General features: G+C 44.2%; 1 pseudogene; it reads left to right on the top strand.

Moving 5' to 3' along the window:
- The first annotated feature begins 5,443 nt into the window (after positions 1–5,443).
- On the top strand, positions 5,444–6,387 carry LOC109680877 (olfactory receptor 1A1-like; annotated as a pseudogene).
- Positions 6,388–6,513: the final 126 nt, after the last annotated feature.

The following is a 6,513-nucleotide window of genomic DNA, read 5'->3' as shown; positions in this document are numbered from 1 at the left end:
AAAAGCCTCCAGATGCTCTCTCTCTCCTTTCATAGAAAGCATGTATGCCTCACAGGATATATAGGGGAACAAAAGTCTACTTCATCAAGAGTCCCAATCCATGCAAGCCCTCTTGGTTACTTTGATAGAGTTATTTTTTTAATTACAAGCATTCAGCTGCTGGTAGAGGAGAACTAGCCCTACTTGGGTCGCAGGACAAACAGGCGAGTCAAAATAGATGAGAGATTGGTCACAGATCATCTCAGGGGGGTGGGTGCAACTGAGATGTCTATCTGTAAATCCTCCACGACTCTCCCCACGAGTGCCAGTGGAAGGAGCAAGGGAGAGCGGGACGCCCTCTCCCACTACAGTTTCTCCTCATCTGGGGACACTTAGATAAAAGGAGAAAACTATGTTAAGGTGACAAATTTTCCCTTCTTTTCCTTTTTAGATGGGAAATCAAGCCTCAAGGATCCAGATCCCCCCTTGCCTGCTTATTAAAACATTGGAAAGATCTTGATCCAGAAAGTCTTCAGCAAAAGCAACTCAAGTTTTACTGCACCCAGACTTGGCCACAGTATCCTCTGGGAGATGAGGAAAGATGGCCAAAAGAAGGGAGCATTAATTATAATACCATTCTTCAATTAGATATGTTCTGTAAAAAGGAGGGAAAGTGGACCAAAGTTCCATACATTCAATTGTTCTTTTTCCTAAGAGACCACCCAGAATGGTTAAACAAATGCAGGCTAGATACCCAGACCATGGTAACCCTTTGCAAAAAGCCCCCAAACTCCCTTGAGCCAAAAAATCCATCTAATGCTCCATCAGCTCCCTCTCTTCCCCCTTACCCAGCCACCTCACACACTACACGCTGTCCCACAGGACTCTACCCCCTCCAGTTAATTCCTGGAGGGCACAGAGCTCATGTTCCTTTTAGAATGAGTGAACTTAAAGAAATAAAAAAGGACTTAGGAAATTACACAGAAAACACAGATCAGTACATCCAGGCATTTAGAGAAGTCAGCCAAAACTTTGAACTGAGCTGGAAAGATGTAATGCTATTGCTATCTTAGACCCTCACTTCTCTGGAGAAACAGAGGGTTCTAGATCAGGCACTCACAGCTGGAGACAATTATCACTTAGATAAAAGTGGCCCTACAGGCCTGTCTCATACTGGGCACTCACAGGAGGAGGAGGAAGGGGAGGGAGAAGAAAGACAAAGACAATGGGTACCTAGAAGGGAACCTCAATTCTCAATTCCAGCAGGAGATCAGGCAGTACTTAGGTATGACCCTAAGTGGGACCCTGAAAATGATAAGGATGAATGCAGTCATAACCATTTCATTCACTGCATTCTTAAGGGTCTAAGGAGAGCCAAGGTAAAACCTCTAAGTTACCCCCAAGTCACAGCTGTACAGCAAGGACCTTTAGAAACTCCAGTAGCTTTCCTACAGAGACTTAAGGATGCTTTACAAAAGCATACCAACATTATACCAGAGTCACAGGAAGAGGAAATTGTCCTAAAAGATAAATTTCTAACACAGTCAGCTCCAGATATCCGTAAAACGCTTCAGAAATTGGTGGCTGATGGGAGGAGAGATCTGGACCAATTAGTCCATGTAGCCACATCTGTATACTATAACAGGGACTTAGAAAAAGAAAGGAAGGACATGGAAAGGGAAAAGAGAAAGGATAAGTGGCAGGAGACTCAGATCACAGCACTCAGAGAAGCTCCCTCGGTGCAAAGTCCAAACCTGAGGACATGTTTTCAATGTGGACAGGCAGGCCATTTTAGGAGGGAGTGCCCCCAGAGAAAGCTATCTCTGGGACCCTGCCCCATTTGTCAGGGAAAACATTGGAGGGCACACTGTCCCCGGTTCCCAGGGGAAATGAGGTCAGAGCCTCCCACCCAATGATGGGTCCCGGGGCCTCCCTTACAGGCTTCTCTGACCACCATAAAAGCAGGGGAGCCCCAGATTTTACTCAAGATTGAAAAGCACAAGGTCAGCCTCCTTATCAATCTGGAGCCAGCATCTCAGCTATTCCCTTCACTTCCGGACCCAGGTCCTCCAAGAAATTTCTGTTCGAGGCATAGCAGGCCAGCCTCTAGAACGTTGTCACTGAGCCTTTAGCCTGTTCCTGGGGAGATTTCCATTTTTGTCACTCCTTTTTAATTGTCCCAGAAACCCCTACTCCTTTGCTAGGGTGAGACCTTCTATCTAAATTGGGGGTACAGCTACTTTTACCCCCAGGAGAGTACTTTTGCTTGCTCCTAATAGAGGAACAAGTAGACCCCATGGTGTGGACAGATGGACACACTGTGGGATGGCATGAACAGCTGTCCCAGTCCTAATCCCTCTCCAGGACCCCTCTTGGTTTCTCCATCAAAAACAATATCCTTTAAAGCCAGAAATTAAGGAGGGGCTAATTCCCATAATCAAAGACTTAAAGAGACAGGGACTGCTAATAGAATGCTCCAGCCCAGATAGTACTCCTATTCTTGGTGTCAGGAAGGGACCTAACAAATGGAAGCTAGTCCAGGATCTCGGCCTGATCAACGAAGCAGTAGTGACTCCACCCTGAAGTTCCAAATCCCTATACACTTTTAGCCCAAATACCTCCAGGTACCGCTTACTACTCTGTCCTGGATTTAAAAGATGCCTTTGTATTCCCTTACACCCTAAAAGTCAACCTATCTTTGCCTTTGAGGACCCCACAAGAAAGTCTGGGGAGGTCCCTCCCCCAGGGATTCAGAGACAGCCCCCACCTCTTTGGGTTAGCTCTAACCCAAGACCTGGTAGAATGACAATATCCACAAGCTACTCTGCTACAATATGAAGATGACATCCTGCTCTGTGGACCAAATGAGCCTGTCATTTCATGAGCCACTGAGTCCTTATTAAACTTCTTAGCAGATAGAGGTTATAAAATCTCTAAAGAAAAAGACCAATTGTGTCAGTCTAGGGTTACATATTTAGGTCTTGTCCTGGAGAAAGAAATGAGGTCTCTAGGAGAAGATAGAGATGTTTCCTCTACCTAAAACTCTAAAGCAATTGAGGGCCTTTCTGGGGGGGGTCACAGTATTCTGCAGAATTTAGATCCTGGGATATGCAGACCTAGCCAGGCCTTTATATTAAATCCTTAAGGAAGCTCAGAAGGATACCCAGCCCTTTATTGAATGGGATGACAAGTCAGAAAATGCATTCCACAGGTTAAAGAAGGTTCTTATGACAGCTCCCTCCCTGGATCTCCCAATACAAGACAAGTTTCAATTATATGTCTATGAAAAGGGAGGCATGGCTTTGGGTATGGTGACTTAGCTCCGGGGCATCACTCTCCAGCCAGTAGGTTACTTAAGCAAAGAGTTAGATCAGGTAACCAAGGGATGACCAGGATGCCTTAGAGCAATGGCCACAGTAAGCCTTCTAGTGCTTGAAGCTCAGAAATTTATCCTAAACCGTCCCCTAACGGTTTATACCCCACATGACCTAGGGGGAATTTTAAATTCAAAAGGAGAACTTTGGCTATCTGACAGCTGTCTACTTAAATATCAGGCCCAGCTTCTGGGAGGGACAGAAAGAACTTTAAGGACCTGTCAGAGCCTAAACCTTCTACCAGAGATAGAGGGAAATCCCTTCTACCAGAGATAGAGGGAAATCCTGAGCACTTGTGTGAGGAGGTACTTGCTGCCCAACCTGACTTAACTGATTGGCCCTTAAAAAACCCAGATCTAGAATTATACATTGATGGCAGTTCCTTTGTCAAGAATGGTGTCAGACATGCAGGGTTTGCAGTTTTGACAGAATTTGGCACCCTCAAATCAGGTCCTATTCCTCCTACTACAAGTGCTCAATTGACAGAATTAGTGGCCCTAACAGAAGCCCTAAGACTGTCAAAACAACAGAGAGGAAACATCTATACAGATCTAAGTATGCCTTCCTGATTCTGCATGCTCCTTGAAGCACCTCCACCACAGCGCCGTGATGTCGAAGGCGATGGCGCTGAGCAGGAGCAGGCGCAGGATCCACCTGCAGTGCTCGCAGGCCAGGCCACAGCGCAGCATGTCGTCTGGGGAGCGGCGCAGAGCAGAGGAGCACGCGGGGCACGGGCGGCGAGGAGAGTGGCGGGCTAGCGCGGGCGCCCTGACAAAAGGGAGGAGGCGGCGGGAGGCGGCTCCGGGAAGAGGAAGGAAGGGAGGGAGTCCGGGGCGTGAGGCGCGGGGAGCGGCGCGGGCCCCACCTGGACTGTGGTGACTCACCACGCTCCCGCCCCGACCTGCCCTGCGGCCCAGAGCGTGATAGTTATTTTAAATGGAGATTAAAAAATATAAGATGTACAGGCAAGAGACAAATTGGCTTTTTGTGCTTACTAGTGTCTCACATGTGTTAATGCAAGAAATAAACAAGGATTCAACTCAAAGAATATTGAGCACAAACTGATCAGTACATGAAATGAACAATACTGCACAATAATCTACCTGGTATCATTACAATGAACAATATATGCCTTTTTACTCTCCCCAAATCTTCTACTCATAAGCTGTTGTTACAAGTGCATGGGGTTTGGCCAGCCACTTTCTCAAGTTGAGTGAATATGGAAACATGGAGAAAAGAGAACAAGCCTACAGAAATGCGTAGAGAGTTTATCAGACGGTAATTGAAGCAACTATGGAATGCATGAGTCAAACAAAAATAGAACAGGAAGAACAGACTGCAGAAAATGCCATCGTGGTTATGCATATATGAGGTTTACAAAAAAATAAAGATTATGCAAAGAGGTGGTAGAAATAACTTTGCAAATGGAAAACCTGGGGAGAAAATTCACTGAGCTCATTTTGGTAGGACCTAAATCCAGGAAACTTTGTGAATTAATATCTTCTAAGCCAGTGTAGACACCTGCTACCCTCTGATATCAATAAAAAAGTCCTATTGACAGATTCCTTGCACCAGAATACTTTTGTCAAAGACCCCAAAGTGTTGCTTTTTCCTTGTAATGGACAATGATGATTGATAATGTGTGATTATGACTTGTCATTGAAATTGTAAAGTCTTGAAAAGTAAAGAATATGTTTTGATATTGAATGAAGGGATGAATGAATTATATTTCCCCATGTTTATGTCTCTATATTTTGTAATAAAGGCTCTAGGTGATGGAGTAAAAACTTAAATTAGGAAATGATTAAATCTATTGTGTTTGCAGGTGATGTTGTCAGGGAAAGTGAACATCTCTGATTAATTGTTCACTACTTAGATAAAAGCATCCAGGATTGTATGATGATTAGTCCCTTTTACCAACAGGGAGTTTTTTCCAAACTGGGGCATACCTTTGGATTTCATAAACTCAGTTGTAGAAAAAGCTGACCTCTTAAGTAAAACATGTTGGATTTGGAATGTTGTAACACACAGTAATTGTATTAATAAACTAAAAATTCTGAATTCCATTCCATTTTCTTGTTTAAGGAGCCATGAGAGAAGAAAACCAGACTTCCAGTACATATTTAACTCTTCTGGGAGTTACTGGGCAGCAGAAACAAGAAGATTTCATCTTCATCCTCTTTCTGCTTATATATTCCATCACATTGATTGGAAACATGCCCATCATCCTAGCCATTCTTTCTGACATCCACCTTCACAACCCCATGTTGTTTACCCTTGCCATCCTCTCCCATGTTGACATCTTTTTTCATCTGTAACTATTCCCAAAATATTTATCAACCATCTCATAGGCAGCAAAGCCATCTCCTTTGCCAAATGTCTGACACAGATGTATCTCATGATCGACTTGGCTAATACAGACAGATATATATTGGCTGCAATAGCAATTGATAGAGCTGTGACCATCAGTGTCCCACCTCATTATACAACAATTATGAGCACCTGGCTCTGTCTCCTGCTGGTTGTTGGGTCTTGGGGTCTTGGGTGCTTGGACACACCAATTTGCTTCCTTATACTCTGCTCACAGTTTGTCTGTCCTTCTGTGGCAACAAGAAAATGGCCAACTTCGACTGTGACATTACCCCTTTGCTAAAGCTGTCCTGTTCTGACATCCATTTTAATGTGAAGATGATGTACATGGGAGTTGGTGTTTTCTCTGTGTCTTTGCTATGCACTATTGCCTCCTATGTTAGGGTCTTCTCCACAGTCTTACAGGTTTCATCAACTAATGGAACACTCAAAGCCTTCAACACCTGTGTTTCTCACCTGACAGTGATTTCTTTGTATTATCGAACAGTCATGGGCATGTATTTCCGACCTTTAATAAGTTATAGTCTGAAAGATGTGGTACAACTTTGATGTACACGAGAGTGACCACCATGTTAAATCCTTTCATGTATGTCTGAGAAACAGGGACATGAAGGCTGCTTTGGGAAAACTCTTCCACAGTAGAACCTCCTCAGCTCCACTTTGAGATCATACAGTGTATACTACAGATCCCACTTGGGAAGCACTTAGAGACCCAGCTCCAATGTCATCTCCTAAAAGAACCCGCCTTCCATCTTTCCATTCTGAATTTCCTTTTCTTGAAAGTCTTTAA

Source organism: Castor canadensis, chromosome 11 (genome assembly GCF_047511655.1).
Source record: "Castor canadensis chromosome 11, mCasCan1.hap1v2, whole genome shotgun sequence".
NCBI lineage: Eukaryota > Metazoa > Chordata > Mammalia > Rodentia > Castoridae > Castor > Castor canadensis.
This window is presented reverse-complemented; position numbering and strand designations above follow the sequence as displayed.